The sequence below is a fragment of the Urocitellus parryii genome, unplaced genomic scaffold (genome assembly GCF_045843805.1).
Source record: "Urocitellus parryii isolate mUroPar1 unplaced genomic scaffold, mUroPar1.hap1 Scaffold_53, whole genome shotgun sequence".
NCBI classification, from domain to species: Eukaryota; Metazoa; Chordata; class Mammalia; order Rodentia; family Sciuridae; genus Urocitellus; species Urocitellus parryii.
Genome location: NW_027554068.1, coordinates 1,378,120 through 1,400,652, shown reverse-complemented (window position 1 = coordinate 1,400,652; position 22,533 = coordinate 1,378,120).

Below are 22,533 nucleotides of genomic sequence, written 5' to 3'. Positions count from 1 at the left end.
GCATGAAAATACAATTTTCAATAAAACAGAGTCTTAGCCCTCTAGCAATCCACGGCATGGTGGAGGCTGGAAGGTGTATTAATAATGAACTACTCAAAATGTCATGGCTTAAAGTAGCATTTAGTATTTCTGTTTTCCATGGATCAGCCAGGCAGTTCTTTTCTGGGCCCTTCTGCCTGATCCATAGGTGCTATGGGTGGCTGGGTTGGAGCTGGGCCTGGGAAGCCTCACCTGGGCTCTGGCGGGCGGCAGAGGGGTTGGTGGGGGGGGGTCTCTGCTCCCTATGGCTCTACTCCTCCAGGAGGCCAGCGAGCGCCTCATATGGTGGCCTTGGGGCTGAAAAGTGCACAGGAACCTGAGAAGCCTCTGACTGTATCCCAGTTGCCATCTCATTGTCCAAGCCTAGGACATGCCAGGCCCAGAATCAGTGCAAGAGGGGTGTCCTCAGGGCATGGGTACAGGTGGGCACCCACTAACGGGGGCACCATCATTCTAATGATCTACCCCAGAGGCAAGAAGGTGGAGCCCATTTGAGCAGATAATAAGATAAAAATAGAATTCTAAGAGTCTATGACTTTAATGAAAAAAGTTGCACTTAACTCCCAAGTTAGGAGTGGCCACTTTGGGAACTGGATGCTGCCCTAGGTGACTCACAGGCTTAATTATAGGCTCTTCGCCCTGCCCCTCCTCATCTCCTATCACCAGAGCTCTGGGATAATTAGCTGCCTGGGCAGAGGTGGGGGTATGGGCTGAGCCCAGCGCTCATGAAGGGGTGCCTCTGTGGTGGCACTGCGGGTACACAGCACATTCGCGGGCCTCTGCCTGATGATTTTGCCCCCCAACATGGCTTAATGCTCCTTTTGAGCACATCTTGGTATACATGGAGGGTCAGGGAGCTGTTGGTCCAACTGCCAGGACCTCAAGCTTCAGAGCCGGGTGTGCATCTCGTGCAGAGGGGCCCTTCCCAGCTGTGGACACTGGACACAGAGAACAAAGACGGGGCAGGAGGCAGGTTGCAGGTCCCACAGGCGAGAGTGCATGGTGTCACTGCTCCTGCACCGTGCAAGCTCCTGGGAGCCCTCCTGCCTGAGAGGGCCGCGCCCAGGGGATGGGGCTCCGCGTTGACGGCGAGGAGCCTGGACGCGGGTCTGTGCTTCCCCCATTCTAGGCTTTTAGGAGCAGACAGAATAGGTTTTGTGTTGTTCCCTTCTGAGAATCTCTGCTGCTCCCCTCCCTCACCTCTTCCCGCCCCTCCTTTCATATAATTAAAAGGTGATTATGACCTTAAAAAAATGACAGCAGCCCTTAAGAAATGTCCCTACCTGTCCCCAAACAGAGGGAATGAAACGTGAAGAGGTGCAGAGGCAGGGACCGAGGCGGGATGGGAAGGTCAAGGCAGGTGTGCAGGGAGGTCTGCAGAGGAGCAAGCCCAGCCAGGCCAGCCCCGCCTCCCAGTGTCAGGGAACGAGGAGACTCAGGACGCGTCCCCCTGAACCAGACCTGCGGGCCCTGTGAGAGGTCCCGATGCCTGCAGGATCCGACAACAGTTTCTGGGACCTGGGAAATCCTGGAGCCCCTTGACTGGGAGGTTCTAGACGGGCCCCCCACCAGGCTGCTGTCCAGCAGGGATAGACACATCCAAAAGTTTGGCTGGGTTGGGGGGGTCTGCTCCCGAGAAGGCTCACTCCTGCAGCCTGGTAGTGCTGGCTGTGGGCTAGGGGCCTCAGTCCTTCCCACATGGACTTCTCCACAGGCTCTCCAGGGCCTCACAGTATGGCCAACCTCCCCCTGAGGATGCAAAAGCAGGTGGAGGCCGCACTGCCTTTATCACCCCGCCGCAGAAGTCACTGACCGCTGGGATAAAGAGAGCTCGGGGGGCATCTCCAGGCACAGCCCTTAGACACCTCCTGCCCCAAGGCCCAGCTCCTTGGTAGGGTCCTGCTCTCTGCTCCTGTGTCGTTGCTGGTACCCCAGACTCCGCTGGCCCTGACCACCCAACTGGGATTCCATGACCTGCCAGATCCAAGTAGTCAGTGACAGTCTCCAGCAGCTGAGCATGGTCACCAGCCAGCAGGGAGCTGGTCTTCTGGCTCCAGGGCCATCCTGTGGATGACCAGCAGGGAGTCTTTGCTTTTGCTTGCTCACACTGAGGATGCAGCCTGCCCTGCTGCCATGCCACCAGGGACCTGTGTCTTCCTTCCTTGATGTCACTGTCCCTGCTACTTTCTGCTCTTGCTCCGGTCAGGAGTCGGGTTGCTGGTGCACTGTCTGGAGTCTCATCATCCAAGGTGGTCTGAGTGGTGCGCCATAAGTGCAGGAAGAACTTGAGACGTTTTTGCCGAGTGGACGAAAAGTCCCCCCAGAGACCCCACGGCGTGGGATGATGTCGTGCTCATGGACTCCAGTCCCACTCGGCCCCGGACCCCTCTCCAGACCCCCCACTCCACACTGAATGCAGCTGGGTGTGTTCTGAGGGAAGCTTGAGCATTTGGGGAGGGGACACCTCAGGAAGAAGGAGGTGGTGGCTGGCGGCGGAGGCTCTTCGTGCCTGTGGAATGACGTCCAGTTCCTGGGCTCCAGCCAGAGGAGGCGGGTTTTCCTGGGAACCCGAGAAGGACTCGTTCCTGGCACGGCTCCAGCTGCCTTCCCTCCTGCACGTGCCCATCCCCGTCCCCCACCCCACCCCCACCACCGCTCAGCACCCAGAAGGAAGGTGTGAGAGGACCCGGCAGGTAAATCAGGAAAAGACTCCCATTCAAAGGAGGGCTGGGCAGCCCAAGAGGCTCTCTTGAAAGCGCTCCCTTCTCAGGCTGCTGCTCCCTGGGGTGGGAGTCACAGGGTTTGATTTTCGTGACCTTTCTCAGTGAGGGAGAGGAGCTGGAGACACAGATAGAGACGGAGGACGGGCAGGTGTGGTCCTCACATCTGGGAGAGCAGAGCATGGTCCTGCCTGGCTGGACCATCTCTGAACCGAGGAGCACGAACACGGCCATCATACCAATATGTGCCAATCAATGAGGCACTGATTGAGCCTGCTCCTGGACCAGGCACGGGGCTGACAGTTTGGGCCCGAGGGTCTTCCTTCACCCTCCCATCATGCTGGGAGGGGCATCTGCTGATGTTCCTGGTGGACCACAGGAAGCAGAGCTTGCCTGAGCCAGGGCTGTGCAGAGTCCGCCTTCTTACCGGCAGGGCCTGCTGCGTCTCACCCAGGCTCTGTCCCTGAAGCCAGTGGAATCCAACTTCAGAGCCTGGAGGGCCACACGGGGCCTTCCCAGTTAAGAACCACTGGGACATCAGGCTGGCAGGGTGGGATGAGCCCACATGGCTCATGTTGGGTGGGGCTGGTGCCCTCACCAGTGGATCGGCCTAGCAGCTTGCCCTCTCTGGTGGGAGACTCGGCGTCAGCGGGCAGGAGCCGGGATACCAAGACCCCACCCAAGAACCCACCTCTCAGCCTTTCACAAGATCATGCCCCAAACAGCAGCCCCGTCCAAGCCGCTGAAGAGGTGATGGGAACGGCCTCTGAGCAGCTGCGGCGCACGGCCCTGAAGCTGGAGCCTGGGCCCGGGTTCTTCTCTCTCCCGTCGCTGGAGCGAGCTCCTTGGCAGGCCCTGGCACGCTGGCTTGGCTCCAAGAAGCAGAAAGGCCATGTGGTGCGCTTTAGCTTTACGGATGTCAGAAGACTCATGAATCATGTGACTGTATTTTTAGCAACATGCAGGAATCTGCTTCTTGACAAAGAATCAGAGGGGACACTTGCCCAATTACCATAACAAAGGCAATTAATTTGATCTAACCCACGGGGATGGAGCTGGCCAGGCCTGGCCAGGCGGTGCTTTGTGATCCAGGAAGGGAAAAGGAGAGGGGGTGTTGGTGGTAAGGCTAGCGGTGCCCAGAGACGGGGCAGGGGGTGGGGGGGGGCAAGGTGTGCTCTGGACTGCAGAGAGGGCTGCCTCTCTGGGGGCCAGTTGGCCTGGTCCTGGACCCTGGGTGCTGAGGGTGCTGCCCTGGCATGATCACGGCCAGTCTGCTCCACCAGGGATGGTCAGAGTGTGGACTCCTCCCCTGGAATCCTCACCCGTGCCCTGGATCCTCCACAGGTGTTTCTTCACCCTCCTCCTAGGAATTCCTGAGAGTTCCGGGCCTTGGTGGAGCTCTGCGGGGGTGACCACAGCAGAGGGGCCAGGGAAGAGGAGGACAATGTTCCTAGACCTCGGGACCTGCCTCCCAACCCTCCCCGCCCCTATTTTCTTTTTCAGTAGGTTCTTTTTGAAAGAAAGAGGTTTCTTTTGAGTCTTTCCTTGAATGATGAAAGTCAGGAGAAAGTACCTATAGATCCTGTGGAGTGGAGTCTCTGTAGGGAATACACGGTGGAGGGGAAGGGCAGGCCTGGGTCAGGTCACCTGGGCTCACCAACTGTGTGACCTTGGGCAAGCCCAAAGCCTGGCTCCTTACCACTCCTGGAAGGTGAGGGAGGCCTACCCTGCGTATGCGGGAATGGGGGAGCTCCTCAATGGAAGCCCATCCCCAGCATCTTCGTTTACACTGTATTAGTGTCTTGTGGCTGCTATAACAAGTTAGCACAACTTTGGTGGCAGAAGACAACAGAGGCCTATTTGCTCACAATTCTAGAAGTAAATTCTGGAATCTGGAAGGGCTATGTGCCCTCTCGGGGCTCCAGAAGAGAATTCTTCCTGCTTCTGGCGGCTGCAATGCTGCTTGGCTTATGGCTGCCTCACTCCAGTCTCTGCCTCGGTGGCCACATGGTCTCCTCTCCGTCTGTTCAATCTCCCTCTGCTTCTCTCCTATAAGGATACCTGTGAATGGATTTAGGGCCCATTGGGATAACCCAGGATGATCTCAATTCAAGATCCACAATGTGATTACCTTGGCAAAGACCCTTTATTCCAATAAGGTCACACTCACAGGTCTGAGAAATTAAGATAAGGAAGTAGTTTTGGGGGGTCACTGCTGCAGTCCAGCTGCAGCAAAATAACCGGGGGGGGGGGTGACGAACAACTTGTGTAGATTGGTACAGCAGGAGTGGGAGCCGTTTATTGTAGGACAGGAGGGGTATTTATACATTCCTCACAGCTGATCTAATTAACATAAACCAGATACAGCAGTCAGCCAATAAGGAATCTCCACACTTAATGGCTCACTGGCGTTACTTCACAAACCACTCCCTCTGGCAAAATGCCATCCTGACTTGTTTACAGACCCTAACAAGTCACCCTCAACCCACCCTACACTCCCCGCTGGTAACACTGGTCCTGAGAAAAGTTGAAACTTCTCACCTTGGCATCCAAGAGCCTCTTCAGTCTGGTTCCTGGTCCCACTGCAACTTCATCTTGTAAACTTGAACCTGCTACAAGATCAGCTAGGCATGACTGAAATCCCCAGAGGAGATGAGACCAGGCCTGAATCTCTAGAGAAAGGAGGAGGCAAGAGCCATGGACCTTGCCATGGAGGGCCATGTTGTGTTGTTCTGGAAGACGGCATTGTCCAAGGAGAGTCTGCCTGCCCCTAGTCTCTTGGACCCTTGACCTACTGGCTCTGGGCCTCAATTTCCCTTTATAATCATTTAGCAGTGAATTGGCTGAGTGTGGTGCACATAAAGGGAGGGGGACATGTGCACATAAAGGAGGGGGGATGTGTGTCCCCCACTGAACTTCCAGGGCTGTAGTGAGGACAAAGGAGATGAAGGGCAATAGAGCACGCTGCAAACCAAAAAGCAGAGGCAAATGAGGACAGGCAACGCTCAGCCCTGGGGCTTGGCCACCCATGCTACATGGCCCAGCCTCCCGAGGTGGGCTCCTTTGCTTCTGTAAGGAATGGCAAGTGGCTTCTGAGGGTCAGAATCATGCAGAGAGGCAGCTCCTCAAAGCCTCTGCTGTGGCCAGCTCTGAGCTGTTTCTCTCTCTGGCTGCTTGGTTCTCTTGGGTGTCCAGAAGACCACTCGAGTGTCCAGTACACACTCAAGGGAGCAACCCTGTCATAGGGTGTCCCATCAGATGTCAATGAGCTAGGAGAGGCTCAAGATCTGAGACAGACCCTCTTGGCTCTGGGACAGGCTGATGGAGAGGGCAATTGGAGAACCTCCCGAGTACCCCCAAGCCACCAGTTCATGATCCCCTTACTTGTTGTTCAATGGTATCAGGGACTCCAGGAGGGCTTGCCAATGGCCCATGTCTTGGCTAGGCATGACCAAAATCCCCAGAGGAGAGGAGACCAGGCCTGAGTCTCTAGAGAAAGGAGGATGTAAGAGCCGTGGATCTTGCCTTGGAGGGCCACGTTGTGTGGTCCTTAAAGAATAGGGGTATGGATGGTAAAAGTCTATGTCCCTGAGACCCCCTTCTGCTCCAAAACCCCAGTCAAGTTAAGGGAACAATTAAGAGAAGAATGAAACTGAGTCTGGGCTAGAATGTCCAGGTATACACTCTCTCTCTCTCTCTCTCTCTCTTGTACTGGGATTGAACCCAGGGGTGCTTTATCACTGAGTTACATGCCTAGCATTATTTTTTTCAAAATACTTTTTAGTTGTCAGTGGACCTGTATTTTACTTATTTATATGTGGTGCTGAGAATTGAACAGTGCCTCACACATGCTGGGCAAGCGCTCTACCACTGAGCCACAGCCCAGTCCCCCCAGCCTGACTCTTTATTTTTATTTTGAGGCAGGGTCTTGCTGAGTTGCTTGGGGCCTCACTAAATGGCTGAGGCTGACCTTGAACTTTCAGTATTCATGTCTTACCCTCCGAGTTGCTGGGATTGCAGGTGTGTGCCTCTGTGCCTGGCCAGATAGATTTATCTTGAAGGACCCTGGCTTTCTCTCCTGTATCTTGGAATTCAGGGAAACTTGTAGAAAGCAACTTTCTTGCATGCCAGCCAGGACAGCTGCTCCTCGGGTGCTGGCCATGCCGTGGGACAAAGCAAGCTAAGCCGATCTGCTTTTGTGACCTAACCTAGAAGAGCCCTCTTCCTCTGGAAACTGGAGCGGATCCGAGTGCCACGGAGAGGGAAGCCCGTGTCCACCGGCTGCCCTGGACAAAGTGTGCCTTGGGAGAGGAGGTGCTGCTCTGGGGTGCGCCTGTCCAGTGGCCACCAGACGCCTCACAAGCATTTCTCAATGGATGCTGTGTCTCACATCCATCTCTGGTGTCCTCCCTGGTCTCCTGGCAACCTGCCCCACTGTCCTGGCACAAGCTGGGTGGCAGCCGGTGCACACGTCTTGACACCATGGTCAAGAGGGAAGATCCGGGTGGGCACTGGAGGCCCAGGTGGGGTGGGTGGAGACCGGAGCTGCCCTGGCAGTCCTGTTACAACTGCACTGAGGTTTTGTTTTGCTGGCTTTTGTGAAAACTGCATAGTAAAAGTCCTTGAAAAAGACCAAGTCACCCTCGAGCCCTCGACCTTACACCATGGTCATCTGGGCCTCTTTCCCCCCTTCCATCTGTACCCCCATCTTCTCCCAGCCCCTGCTTTCTTCTCCAATGCAAACAAACTAGATTTTCTCAACTCTCACCCCCGGGCTGTGAGCCACCAGGGTGGCACCAGGGCCTCCCGACCTGTCCTAAAGGCCACTTCCCTCTCCTATTCTCCACCTGAACTCGGGTGTGGCTCACCCAGGGAGCTGCTCCACTGGGCACAGACCCCCCTCTGCCAGCATCGTGGCTGCCCCACGCCCCAGCCTCCCCCTCTGGGAGTCCTGGTCTCCGCTGCTTGGCCCCCTCCTCTGTGGTGTGGCCCCAACAATCCCATCCGTTCCCTCAAATGCCCACTCTCAGCAAGCGCTGCCTGGTGCGGTGGATGAGCCATCCAAGGTGCGTCCTTTGCTGTGCTGCTTTGTAAAAAGTGGGGGAGAGGCTGTCCGCGCGGTGGGGCCAGGGACAGCATCTCGTGTCTTCCCTCTACTTGTTATTGTTAACCAGAGTTGAACTTATTTTTAATCCTTTAAGATCCTTTAAGCAGCTTTAAGGGAAACCATTTGTAATGGGGTCTTCCTACTAGCCGAGCGGTTTGTCCTCATGCAGGGGGCTGTCCTGCACGTGGCTGTACCTGCTGGGCAGGTGTGGATCAGGGCAGCCGTGCTGTGTGCTCCCAGGAGGGCCCTCCACCAGGACAGGGAAACCTTTCCTGAGCACCCACTATATTCAAAGACCGTGCCAGGTGCTGAGGGTTCCAGGCAAAGTCCCAGTGGTCAAGGGGTCCTCGGACTGTGGGGGCAATGAGACTTACCCAAACCCAAGGTGGATGGGAGACGGGAGGGCGGAATGTGAAATGCAGAGCAGTTCAGCCAGGCGAGGGTGCACGGGGCGAGGGGGGCATGTGCTCGGCCCAGCAGGGATGAGGCAGAACCTCCAGGGTGAGGTGAGTGTGAGGTCAAGGTGCTTCGGGACTGCATGGTGGGAGAGCAGAGTGCAGATGGTGGCGAGGGCAGCCAGGCTCCTGAAGGGCACAGGGAAGGGGCAGTTCTATGGCAGAAAAGTTCCCTCTGAGGACAGCAGCCCAGCAGATGGGGACACACCTGGGGACGGGGACTGATGAGGAGGGAACTGCATTAACCCAGGAAGCCGGGCTGGTTAGGGAAGGGGTTGGGAGGAGGGGTCAGAGCTGCAGGAGGTAGAATCCAAAGTGCAAATGGACAGACCCCTGTGCCAGGCCGAGGGAGTCAGGGCTGTGGGGTGGAGCAGTCTGGGGGACAGTCTAGTTCTGAGTCTACTGAGCGGCATGGACCGGGGGCATTGGAGGGCGAAGGTACAGAGGGAGGCTGCAGGCCTAAAACTCAGGGGAGAATTGGGGGCGTCACCAGTCCCTGAAATAGTACAGGGACAGTTAGTGATGCAGATGTTCAAAGCTGGGCAAACAAGTGGCTAAGAGCCCAGTATCCATGGCAACCGCTAGTTATCCCAGTGCAGATGTGGGGGTGCAGGGTGCATCCCCCGGGCTGAGGAGTGACGCCTGCAGGATCAGGAGCCTGGTAGATGGAGGCTTTGGGTGTGACAGGAGCCAGGCCTGGTGGAGAGGGACGTGCGGGCAGTGGAGAGTCAAGCCACCCCTCACTGGCTGCTTCTGTGGGCTGCTCTCTGAGGCCCACCTGGCTGGCCCCTACCTCAGTGCTTAGGCACCCTCCTCCCTGCATACACTTCTCGGTGCACACAATGTGTCGGCACCGCCTGTGTGTGGAACAGCTTCAGGAAGGTCCATGGACGAGGGGCCAGTAGCTCTGTCCATTCAACGCCACCAGGTTTCCTGAGAGCAGGGGTCACCTGCCCTGTCTGCCTCAAGGCCCAGCTGTGTTCAACTCCAGCTTCTCTGCTCCCCTCTGCCTGGGAGGCAAGTGTCCCCCAGAAACAAGAGCCTCCATCACTTTGCCCAAGGCTGGCCCATGTGGCCCCATGCCTCCGGCTGCTCCCACCCCTCCTGGAGAGTTTTGCCCCCTAGGCTATTTCGGTCCCCCCAGCACCCCTGCCCTCAGTGGGGCCACCTGGCTGAGGCCTGGCTGCAGAGATCTCTGGCCTCACAAGAGACACAGGGAGGCCCGTGGGGCCCGGGGCCAGGCGGCTGCTGGTTTTGCACCTTGGGGAGAAAGTCAGAGCTGTCAGGAAGGCGAGGGGTTGGTCCAGCAGGGCGAGGCTCCCTGGGGCCTTTCCTTGTGCCTCCCTGTCCATTACCTGGCAGGCTCTTCCCGACTCTTCCCCTCCACCCTCCTCTTCTGCATTGTCTTGCTTTTTCAAACCTCTGTGCTGGGCTCCCGTTACAGAAAGTGCTGTTTACGTCCAGGGCACCTTAAAAAGGCAGCTAACGGCTCCCTGGCTGCGGTCCTCTCGGCTTGTTGCCCTGGCAACCGGAGGCAGGGAAAACAGAATCTGTCAGATGGAAAATGTCAGTTCCAGCAGATCTGGAGGCAGGAAGAGGGTGGGGAGGGGAGGAGGGCGGCCGGGGGCTGCGAGTGCTCCTGCCCTCCCTGGGCTGGTGTCCTTGCCCCACGGAGACTGGCTCCTTGAATGAGAGGGGCTGCCCCTGAGCAGGGGCAGTGGGCTGGGGAGGGGAGGGGATGCCAAGCCGAATTAGCAGCATGGCGGCTGGCAGCCCTGCCCACTGGCTGAGGATGATGTTGCTTTAGAGGTGATTTGGGCAGCATGGGGCCTAGGGAATGCACTCTAGGAGCCCAGCTAAGGGTTTTATGCTTCAGGGTCTGGGCAGCAGAGCCCGAGGTTCCAGGGGGGGAAAAATAAAGAGCGAATCCTAGCTGCCTAAAGACTCTGGAACCTGCCTTCCCCCGCCACACTCCATAGCGATCCCCTCCCCTGCTTTCCATCCATTGCTCAGTCCCCCAGCAGAAAAGGAGAATTGCCCTTTAAAATGGGGGGGGGGCAGGTGAATCAAAGCGGCCCCTCTCAGAGGGACAGGGGGAGAGGAAACAAAAGGAGGAGGCTGACGGGGGAGCTCAGGCACCTCGACTCAGCGAGCGTGAGGCCATGTGTGAGTGTGCATGCACGTGAGTGTGCAAGAATGTGAGTGGGTGGGAATGGGGCTCGGGCTCCCTGCAGTCTCCTCTGCTGTCGCGAGGAATTTCTGAAGCCCCCCCCCCAGTCTTCCTAGAGAAGCTCCAGCCCCTCTCTGCCCATGGACCCCCGCAAGTGGGGGGAAGATGGGCTGCTGTCCGAGTCGGCTGAGACCCCTGGGTGCTTGGGGTTGGAGTCAGGGGGGGAGTTTATTTAAAATAAAAACTGCAGGCGGGTGTGCGTGCGTGTGCAGGGCTCCAAGGGAGGGGGAGTGGGAGCCGCCTTCTGTCTGCTCCCCAGGGAGGCAGGAGGCAGACACCGCGCTGGGCGCTCCTGAGTGGGATGCTGGAGGGGCCTCTGCCAAGTCAGCCATCAGACGCACCAGGCGGGCGTGGGCGTCCTGCCTCCAGGTCCTTACAATCCCACGCTTTTCTGACTCTTGCCTTTGAAGGGTCTGAAAATGTGACCTTGGCTTCCTGGTTTGGAAGTGGTGCGTGTGGGGCCAAGGGGCTCCCCGAAGCAGCCTTCCTTGGAGGCCAGGAGGCCTGCAGTGCCCCCGGCCTCTCGCTAAAGGAGTAAAGAGCTTCCTGGAGCTTGGGCTGGACCCGGTTCCAGGGCATCTTCTTGTTCCTGGGTTTCCAGGGCAACCTCCATACCCATTTTCTCCGAAGCATCCTTACAAAGGAGACCAACAAAAGCCCAGAGAGAAGGCAAGGGCACCTCCATGCAGCAGCGAGCCAGACGTGAGGGACCCCGACCCCGTGGTCAGTATGAAGGGTTGAGGGTCAGGAGGCAGCAGGCAGGAAGACCCCAAGCCAGTCCCCGGTGTAGCTGGGGCCCTCCCACTGCCATGGTCTCTTCCCCCCTCTTTTCCCCTGGGTCAAGGGGACTTGCCGGGCAGGACCCCACGGCCTGGGCATCATGTGGCCAGGAGCTCTGCAGCTGTGGAGGGTAACCAGGGGCTCTGGCCGCTGAGAATGACCCTGCAGCCCACATGGACCTGGAATATCCCAGAGAAGGCCGCCCGGCGGGTGACCGTGGAAAACGGCGGCTCCCATGCTCACTTAGAGACTGATGGACCTTCCTGTCAGGCTGGGACACGCTGAAATGACGACATTTTTCATCTTGATTGACATTCGCCTTCCCCTGGAAGTTGGGTGACAGCCTGGTTACGATTACATCTGGTACAATAAAGCGAGGGGAATAAAGGAGTCATTATTCTGTGAATATGGTCTCCGGCAGTCGGTGGGGGAGGCGATCTGTGTTCCCGCTGCTCCTGCGCTTTATTATTTTATCAAGAGTTAACTCTCGGTTATCCACCTGTGAGCCCGAGATGATTTCATTCCCACAGCTGTTAGGTCTTATTGTTTTATTATGATTAGTTTGTTTTTCCCCCCAGGCTCCTTTCCGGCCAGAAGAAAGTGTCCCGGCTGCTGGCCTGCGTCTTCACTGCCCCTTTTGAAGCCGGAGCAGTAAATGTTTATCATCTCAATATTGCCTCTCGGTTCTGCTGAGGCAGAGGCAGGGGCAGGGGCTATGTTCTGTATTGTGAAAAAATACACATCACATAAAATCTAACCATTTGAGTAGTACTTCAGCGGCTTCTAGTGCATTCACGATATCCTGCAACTCCCACCCCATCTAGTTCCTCAACACTTTCATCGCCCCCAAAGGAAACCTGTACAGCTGCACCTGAGCCCTCCCTGGGCCCGCAAGCCCCACGCTACACCGATCTGCTCTCTGTCTTTGAATTTGCCTATTCTGGAAATTTTATTTGAACAGAATCGTAGGATCCGCCCCCTTGAGCGTCCGTCTTCTTTCGTTAACATAGTTTGTCCCAGGTTCCTCCGCACTGTGTCGTACTTACTTTTTATGGGTCAATAATATTTCACTGTACACTCACTCACTGCAGTTCATCTATCAGTCATCTGTCGATGGGCCTCGGGTTGCTGTTGTCGATAAAGTTGCTACCCACATCCGTTTCTAAGTTTTCGTTTGAAGGCCTGTTTCGATTTTGGGGGAGGGGTGTGTTCCCAGGAGTGGGGCTGTGGGGTCATTCGCCGATTGCTTGCTATCCATTGAGGGACCACGGAACGATTTTCCTTCCCCCAGTGTGGTGGGCCGCGCCACTCACAGCGCCCCCAGCAGGCGCGGGATTCCAGCTTCTCCACTTCCTGCCCAGCGCCTGCTGGCTGGGCTTCTCACTTCTTTGAACCTTGGTAGGACACAGGACTTTCAAGGTCAGCCCCTTGGCCCTTACCTGAGGTTGTGCTTTGGGTCTGGCCTGTCCCCAGAGGCTCAGCGTTGAAGGCTTGGTCCTCAGTGCAGCAGTGGTCAGCTGTGGGCCTGGGTGGGTGATTGGATCTCGAGGCCCTGATCTCACCAGTGGGTTACGGCATTGATGGACTCACTGGAACCTATAGGGATGGGGGCCAGGCTGGAGGGTGTGTGTCATGAGGATGCCCTGGGAGGGGATATCTTGCCCCTGCTCCTTCCTCTCTCTTTCTGCTGCCTGGCCACCATGAGGTGAGCCACTCACTGCCATGATTTACTTGCTCCCTCACCAGCAAGAAGCAACGGAGCCAGGGGACTGTGATTGAACCCAGGGCCTTGTGCATGTGAGGCAAGCCCTCTACCAGCTGAGCTGTGGTGTCCCTTTTAAGTTGATGATCTCGGCTATTTGGTCACAGCCCCCGAGAGCTGACTCACACACCGGCCTTTGCAGTGGTTCTGTTGAGGATGTCCACTCCGTGGCCCCTCCCCACTGGGGCAGGGTGAGGGGAGTGTCTGCAGCTCCCTCCACCCAGGGATCCCACAGGGGCAGGCTCCCTGGAGAATCACTGGGCTGGAGGCTTTTTAACAGGGTGATGGTGGGTTTGGGGCTCAGCTGCATGGCCTTGGCCATCTACTTACTGGGCATCACTAGTGGAAATGCATTTTCCAGGGCTGAGCTGCAGACAAGCAGGCCTCCCCTCGGAGTCCCCTCATTTAGGTGGAGCGCGGGGCTGTGGAGTCCAGCTGCAGTCGTGCTGGTCTGGAAGCAAACATTGTCTGTAGGTCGTCCACAAAATGCCTGCTCCACTGTGGACACGGAGGGCACTCTGCCTATTTAGAGTCACCCTGGCAGGGACCATCACTGTAGGACGTGGTGGAGGGGTGAAGACAGGGGTGGGATGAAACCTGGACAGAGTAGGACAGTGCTGTCCTCAGGGCCCCTCCCAGGATGCTGAGGGCTGGCAGGGGGGCCCACGACCCTCTCCTCCTTCCCCCAAGGCCTGGGACCCACTGTGGGGTGTCAATCACAGTGTCCTTGGGATCTGAATTGAGAGGCCCTGCTTTTTAAAGTTGGGTGGTTTCAATCGGGCTTCCAGACCTGGTGCTTCTCAGCAGATTCCACTCATGGGGGCTCAGTTCACCTTGGTCCAAGACAGAAGTGAGGTCATCAAAGGAGAGCAAAGAAGAACAGTGGGCCAGGTGTGGTGGCCACCTCTATAAACCCAGGGACTCAGGAGGCTGAGGCAGGAGGATCCCAAATTCAAGGCCAGCCTCTGCAACTTAGTGGCACCCTGTCTCAAAATTAGAAAAAAAAAAAAAAAGGCTGGGGATGTAGTTCAATGGTAAAGCACCCCGGGGTTCAGATCCCAGTACCAAGATAACTAACTAACCAACTAAATAAAAGAAGATCAATTGTTCTCTTTTTACCCAATTTTTATATGGACATTTTCAGGAGGAGGGGCTCAAAGAGGACCAGGGTGGTAGGCAAAGGAAAGAGGGGTCTGAATGGTCGAGAACTGACCAGTGGCTAAGAGGTTCTGCAGTATCTGAGCTCGAGGATCAATTTCCTCGGCTACTTACTCTGCCCACCCACTTCCTAAACCCTTGGAGGGTGGGAGAGCACTGAGCACCCTCCTCCTGGAGCTTTGCAACATCTAGAGTGAGATGAATAAAGCAGAGGTCCCAAGTGGACCCTCGTCCTGGCCCTCCAGACAGGCTCCGTCCAGCCCTGGTCCCTGCTCAGACTTGAGCATCCTCATCCTCCATGGATAAGAGTGTGTCCATCACTAGCTGCCACCAACTGGCAAAGGCGTGGGTGTGCGTTGGAGGGGTTGGTCCTGCGGGGAGGGAAGATGCAGGGCTGGGTCAGAAAGTAGGTAGGAGGAGTGGTGCCCGGGCTGCCAGGGCAGGTGGGTGGAAAATGCCCAGATATTTTTCCTCATTCTTCCCAATTTCTTCCTCCAGTTTCCATTGTCATGCACTTTAAAACCCACGCGGAAGGACCTGGGCTCCCGGCCTTCCAAAGTGTCAGAGACTGCAGATACCCCTCGTGTCTGCCACTGGCCTCCCCTGGGTCAGGATGGGGTCCTGGCAACATGGCGTCAACCTGTCTGCTCTTGCTGGCCGGGAATGTGATGTTCTGGGCTGAATTTTTCTCCACACTTTCCCCGAGTTCTTTATATAAATACCCGCTTCCCGGCCAACACCGACTCCATCATCGGGACCCATCAAAAGAACCGGCTGAGCCCATAAATTATTGCACAAACCATTCCAAACAAGAAAGGCGATTTTACTTACTGAACCGTTAAATTTACATACTTAAATTAGACCCAGCCAGACGTGGCAGGCGCAGGAAGTCTTGGGGCAAGCAAACCATGAGTTTCGGGGAAGTGCCATCTTGTTTCCCCACCTCTCCCATGAAATTAATGAGGTGCTTCTCTCTCCTCATCACGGCAATCACGTCTTCATTTAGCCAGTTAGCTGGGATTGACCTGCTGTCTCAGCCAGCCCCGAGTCGGCCCTTTGCCCTGGGCTATCCCGAGGACCAGTGACCAGCATGCGGTCAGCAGGGAGCCAGTGGGCGAGGGAGGCTGCTCTGTCCAGGGAAGTGTCGCCTCGTTGGTCAATGTCCGTCCCGGCCGGCCCTGGTTTCCTCTTTGCAGTCTACCATCCTGGCAGTGACCCTCCAACAGCGACTCCTCCACATTCTCTGAGCTTCCTGTCTGGGGCGTCCTTCCCACCTCTGTCCTCCTGTGCCATGAACATGCCCTTTACAACAGGCTACCTGCTCTCAGCCAGGCCAGAGCTTCCTCCGGCCCTTTGCAATGTATTTGGAGTGGTCCGTATGGGTGCCTGGAGGGGACTGAGTCATACTCCCGGGGACCCTCAGCACCTAGCACAGCACTGTGCAGGGATGGATGCTCAGAGTGGCCTGCCAGGGAGCCCACCTGCAGCAGCCCTCCGTGCCTCCCTCTGACCTCCCTCTGACCTCCCTCTGGCCTCCCTCTGGCCTCCCTCTGGCCTCCCTGTGCACATGCACTCTCCTGCCCTCCCTCCCCTTTTGTGAGACAGGTGCAGGATGGCTCGGATGAAGAACTGCTCCCACAGGCCCAGGGCAGGGACAGCACTTCCCAGGTGTGCAAGGGAGGGAGGGGTGAGTCTCCCTGCAGGTTGTGTAGGGGTGAATGCCCACCACCTGCTTCCTGCGGAGGCCCCCAACTTTGCACAGAGGGACTCAGGGACTAAGAATCTATTGATACAATGGCGTATGCGTGTGTCACAGCCTCTCCTTGTCCTGGTGACAGGCCTGGGAAATGTGAATGGTCCCAAGACCCTGGCTGCACAGGTGCTGGTGTAAGCATTGCCCCCACCCCCCAGAGGTTGGGCACCCACCCCCAGGGCACCGACCAGGCCTCCCCTTTGTCCCCTGCACCCAGGCCATGTCTTTGAGGAGGCAAGGTGTGTGTCCGGCCTCTAGCTGCACTCTCATGGGAGTGGGATGCAGGCCGCAGCTGAAATAGGAAGACTCTAGTGGCCAAATGGGAAAAAAGATAGAAACAAAGGTTCACTGTATCCAGATATCATTTCAATATTTGATCAATCTAAAAATCATTGAGATATTTCGTATTTTTCGTGCCAAGCTTTTAAAACCTGGCAGGTATTTTGCACGTGCAATGTGTCAATTTGATGAGCCTCACTTCAAGGGCTCTGGAGCTGTGTGTGGCTGGTGGCTCCTAATTGGGACAGTGTAGGTGTTGGCTGGGTGACATTGGGAAATGCCCCGGTAGAGCACCTATCCTGAGTTCTGTCGCTGGCCATTCCTCTAATTGGGCTTGCAGCAGGAGGCGGAACGGGCCGCTCCAGCCAGCCCCCACCAGACAATACCCAGGGCGGCCTCGGGGGCTGGAGGAGAGGGCGGTGCCCCTCCCACATCCCAGAGGTGGTTGGTGGACACTAAATTATGCAGACTCAGCAGAGGCATTGCCAACGAGTTATTTATCAGCTCTGGGGACACAGAGGCACCTTAGAACAAGGAGCCCATTGACACTCCTGTCAAGGATGCTGAGAAGGCAGGCTGGTCCCCGGGTCCTGTGGGAAGCTGTTGGCCCGCCCATCGCTGCACAGCCCAGACCGCAGCCAGCAGCCGGCTGGGATCTAAGGAGGCTCCAGGAGTCCACAGACAGCGCCCACAGGCACCTGCGTGCATCAGGATTAATGACTGGGTACCCTGGTGTGAAAACCATTTCAAACACGGCATTTCTGTCACCGACAGTGTCCCCCATATCGTAAAGGTCATACATGACAAGAGCGCCATCCGTGTTGTTTGTACCCACTGTTAAAGGAGACAGTGAAGTAATAAAGTAAAACGACCAGAAGCACTTCTGCATACAAGTGAGAAAAAAGCCCACCCACCCAGAGACAGGCCCACCTGGCTCTAAGTAGGAAGTGCCTGACCCTGTGGACCTGCATGGGAACTCGATGTCCTGGTCTAACATGTCCTGTGACTGGGGTGTCTTCTCTCACTCACTCAGCATTTACCCTGTGGGGACTCTGGGGGGTGTTAAAACATGGACATGCTACTGTAGGCGCTAGGAAGCTTGGTGGTGTATTTGGTCACATAAACATGTAACAGATGATGGGTGACAGGACAAAGGGCTCAGGGAGAGGGAGGGGCTCACCTGGATCCTCAGCCCTGCACGCAGCAGGCCCTCCCAAGAGCTGGTTCTGAGCATGTGAGCCGAGAGGCACCCTAGAGGAACTGAGCTGGACTCAGGAGCCTTGGCCTTGAGCTGGGCTACACCTCCAGGTCTGGACGGGCGCTGGAGAGGCCAGAGGCAGGTGAAATGCTGGCAGTGGCTGGAACAGCAGGTTCCCACATGGTCTGTGATCCAAACCAGGTTGAGAGAGAAGGGGAATGTGGGCGGGAGTTTGTCAAAGAGAAGGTTGGGGAAGACACATACCAGGCAGGGTGTCGGGGCACAGGTGGATGGAGGCGGGAGGCCGGTGCTGGGACTGAGGAGAGGTGAGGCCAGGGCAGTGGTGGGGAGCAGAGGGACGGGGCAGATTCAGGGCCTGTGGAGAGGAAGGGAGGCTGCTTAAAAGAGGGTAGCAGGAGACCCAGGTGCTGCTGGAGATGAGACGAGAAATCAGGACCACAGCCTCCTGCCCTCCCAGGCAAAGCACCATGGCAGTCCGTCTTGGGGGTAGGACTCTTTCTCCTCCCAGGCCCTGTCCGGGTTCAGGCCTGGGTCACCGTTAAGAACTCTGAGACCATTTCACAGAATCAAAGCCTTGGAGTTTCAAAGTAAAATGAGGGTTTTCTGCCTGGTGCCCCAGCAAGGCAGCTTGGCTCTCCCCAGCTGGAGCTGTGAGAGATGAAGGGGGGATTGGACCCGTCAAGGGGATGGAGAACAGCACCCACTTTGGGTTCCTGCCCATTCTGTGGCCCTGTGAACCCCAATCTTTTGGTTTTTCTTTTTTAAAGCACTCTGCACTGTACCACCACCAACCTCCCTGACATCTGAAGGTCATGAGAATCCAGAGATGCCTTTCACAGCCATTATCCAGGGCACAGACAGACTAGCCCTGCGCCCCCGCGAGACACTCATGCAGGCAGAAGTGGGCATAGTGCTGGAGAAACAGTTCTTGTGGACACTGTGGTCCACTCTCAGTAAAGCATCAAGGCAGAAGGGAGAGGGGCAGAAGCTTCTAAGAGAGCAGAGCCAGGCACGGACGGCCTTTACCAGCACCTAGGAAGGGGCTACTCTTCACCAGCTGCAAATGGCCATCACCCTTCTGGGATGCAGGGCCAGCTTTCAGGCCTTCCTGAATGATGAATCCCACCTGCCATCTCCTGCATGAGGCCTCGGTGACCTCCTTCCCTGGGTCATGTGATAGTCATGCCCGAGTGGCTACATGGTGAAGACCCTGCCCGGTCTTTGCTACACAAAATGTGCTGAGAGTTGTGAAACCTGTTTGCACTCAAACTGGGTAACAGAGAAGAGTGAGGAGGTTGCGGTTGGATCATTTCTGGCTCAGAAAGACATGACGCTGATACCAGTGTGGTGCTCAGGGACAGTTTTCTTCTGGTTCCTGGGCCACGTGCTGCTAAAGATGCTAATCTGCAGAGTCTATGAAGAAAGTCAAAAGAGTCACACTTGGTTAGTCCTTAGAAAAATAAAGGCTGCCAATCTGCGCCTTTGATTCACCAAAGCACGTGATACGAGGTACCCAGGGAGGCCGAGAAACCTGAATGACACCCGGGAGGCACTTGCCAAGGAGGACGGCAGGGTCCTTCTGTCCTGTTGGGCTGTAGCCCCTGGCGCCAGGCATGGAAGCTCTCAGCCTCTGGAGCACCCTCCCTGATACGCGTCTGCCCACCCGGGGCCTGGGGCCACCCCAGGTAGACTGGGCTTCCATGTGTCTCATGGGGGCCTCAGGCTACAGGAAACAGCTCACCCTCTGCAGGGCTGCAGACCAAGGAGGGCCATGGAGGTGCTGGTCCTGTCCATGTGGCCACCCCCAGGCAAAACTTCGGACACGGAGGCTCCGGGGCTCCCTCTGCTCTGCTCTGTGCGTGTGGTCACACCTGGGTGCTGGGAGAGTCAGCCTGTCCATGTGACTCTGCTGGGAGGACACGGGATGCTCCTGCTGGTCCTGGGGCCCTGCCCCGGCCTCCTCCCCTGGCAGATTGCACCTGTGTCTTTCACTGTGACCAGCTGTGCTGTGGCTGTGACAGCCGTGGTGAGCTCTGTGAGTCCTTCTAGTGCACCGTTAGACATGAGGGTGGCCTTGGGGACCTCTGAACTTGCACTGCCGAAGGAGAAGATGTTACCTGGGGCCAGACTGCGCCCTCCATGGCCTCAGGTCCCCTCCTCAGTGGTGAAGGAAGGGGAGCCTCAGGTCCTTTCAGCACAAACACTCTGGGCGGTATCCACATCCTCGGAGGGGTCAGGTCGGTCACCAGGAGAACCAGCGAGGTCCATTTCTCCATCCTCCCAGGGCAATGGCGGGACTTGGCCAGGGAAGCACCTCAGGGCTGGGCTGGTGCCGGCACAGGGACCCCGCAGGACACAGGAGCCTGGGCTGGATGCAGTGGACGTTTGGCGGCATCGGCCCAGGGAGCCAGATGGGGGAAGGAACAGGTCTGATGCGGAGGGCTGACAGCGAGGGGGGCACAGGAGTGAGAGGGTGAGGGGGGAGCCTGGGAAGCTGGGGGGCTGCGCTTCCCAGGTGCAGGTAGGCCTCCCGCATCTGGAGAGCACCCGGTCACAGACTTAAAGGGATCAGAATACGGTGAAACGCGCTTAGCGCACTCAGCAGAGCCCACTGGGTCTTGGACAATTTGCGTGGCCTTTTGAAATCAGGCTGGGCTCCATGGACATTGAATACGGGCAGCCAGGGTCCTGCCCCAACCCTGCTCCTCGGCAGCCGGTTATCTCAAGTGTCGGGAAGAGACGCTGGCCCTGGTCAGGAGGGCCTCCGCCATGGTGTGAGTTTCAAAGCACTGCCTGCAATTCAGGTGAGCTCCTGTCTGGGGGACAGCCATGCTCTGGGGTCCCTTGTGGTGGGGACATCACCCTCAGTACAGAGGAGACGAGCCGTTGCCATTGGGCGCTGATCTTCCACGCAGACGGATCTCTTCCTTGAACCAGAGCGCTCTGCTGATGAGGAAGTCCGGGGCACCACAGGGTGTTTTATTTTCAAGATTTGGAAGCACTCTCCTAGGTGTGATTTGCCACACCCAAGCACGGGGTTCAGAGCCAGGGGCTGCCTTTGAAGCCGTCTTGTCTGGTCTCTTCATTTTACAGACAGGGAAATGAGAGGTGGGCGGCTCTTTCAAGCCCTTGTGGCCAGCGAGAGGCCTGGACAGACGTCAGAGTTCAACCTTCAGTTGGCAGAAGCAGGAGACACAAAAACCATCCCCTTGAGCGCTCCCCTCAGTGGGGTCTGGGGGTGAAGGGACATTCAGGGACTTCTTACCTTTATTACCTCCTTCAGTGTTTACAGCAATCCTATGAAAGCGTCTATTTCTTCCCCAACTGGGTGGACTGCGATTCCATCTGACATTGACCACCCATTGGGCAGCAGACCCCTCAAGTCTAGGATTAGGTGCTTCACAAGACTGTATTTCACCACAGGGGACCCCACACCAAGACTGCTGTCCAGTTGAGAGCTCAGTCAGACTGCAGACCAAGTGCTTTGAAACTCTAATGTCACGGAGGTGGTGGTGCTTATGAGGGCCTGCCAGGGGTCCCCAGGCTACTCCCACTTCGGACCAGTCAGGTACAAATTCAGAGGTTCTCATGACCCTTGCAGGCCCACAGAGGGACCCACAGAACCTGGAAAAGTGTCACATGTGTGATCATGGTTTTATGATAAAGGACACACACAGAGCAGGTCTGGGGTTCTGACCTGTGACTTCCATGTCCTCTCCCTGTGGAGTCAGGATGCACCGCCCAGAATCATGTGGATGAGGATCACATCCAAGTGTTTCACCAGGAAGCTCAACTGAGCTTCCAAACTGACTTCAAAGCTATGGTAATCCAGTGTGGTTCCAGCTTCAGGGCAGACAGACAGACAGACCAAGATTAGCATAGAGAGCCCGGGTGGCGGGGCGGGTGGGGGGGAACCCTCACAGATGCGGTCAAATCATAACGGGCCTAGAGGCTGCTTCTGCTAAAAGCCCTTGGGCCTGCAGATGCCCAATGGAGGCTAAAAGCAGGACTACGGCTCCACATCTCTCCCTCCATCTTGCCTTGGTCTCCTTTGCTGAGAGTCATTCTCTCCAGCAGTCACCTTGGATTCCAGGAACAAGGGACTGTGGATCAATATTGTGACAAGGGTCAAAACTCCCCCCAGCCCTGCCTGGCCAACGCTGCTTAAGGGTGTGTGATTCCCGCCCCTAGTCAAGCCTGAGATCAAGCCAGCTCCCCAGAGATAGAGCTGGGGATGCTGGGTCCCCTTGTCCTCCTACACAGCTACACTGAATCTAGTCCTTTCCTGCCTTTGACCATGACGTTTCCTTCTGTTTCCTGGGGCAGACGGCTGGATCTGATTCACTGGCTCTTCTGGTCCAGGACTCCAGTAACAAAATGATTTTTCTGTGTGGGGGGCAGTGGTCACTAGGGATTGAACTTGGGGGAATTGGACCACTGAGCCACATCCCCAGCCCTATTTTGTAGAATTTTTTTTTAAAAAAATGTTTTAGTTGTTGATGGTCCTTTATTTTATTTTGCTGATTTATATGTGGTGCTGGGAATCCAATTCAGTGCCTCACTTGTACAAGGAAAGCGCTCTACCACTGAGCTACAACTCCAGGCCCCCAGCCCTGTTTTGTATTTTATTTAGAGACAGGGTCTCACTGAGCTGCTTAGCACCTGAGGCTGGCTTTGAACTCGCGATCCTCCTGCCTCAGCCTCCCTAGCAGCTGGGATTACAGGTGCGTGACTGATGATTATTTCTTGGCTATCCAAAGGCACTGACAACGACCACAAAAACATAGTCAACTTGAACTTCATAAGGATTACATTTTGGCTAGATCAAAAGAAACTATCGACAGAGTAAAAAGGCGAGCCCCCAGATGAGAAGAACCTCTTGCAAACCACAGATCTGATAAAGGATGGAAGTCCACTCCAGAGTCTGGTGTCCAGAATCCCTACGTAGATTCCACTGCACAGGCATGACTGGTGGACTCATTGGCCACACCATGGACTCGACCTCAGCCCCTCTTCCCTCCCTGGACCTTG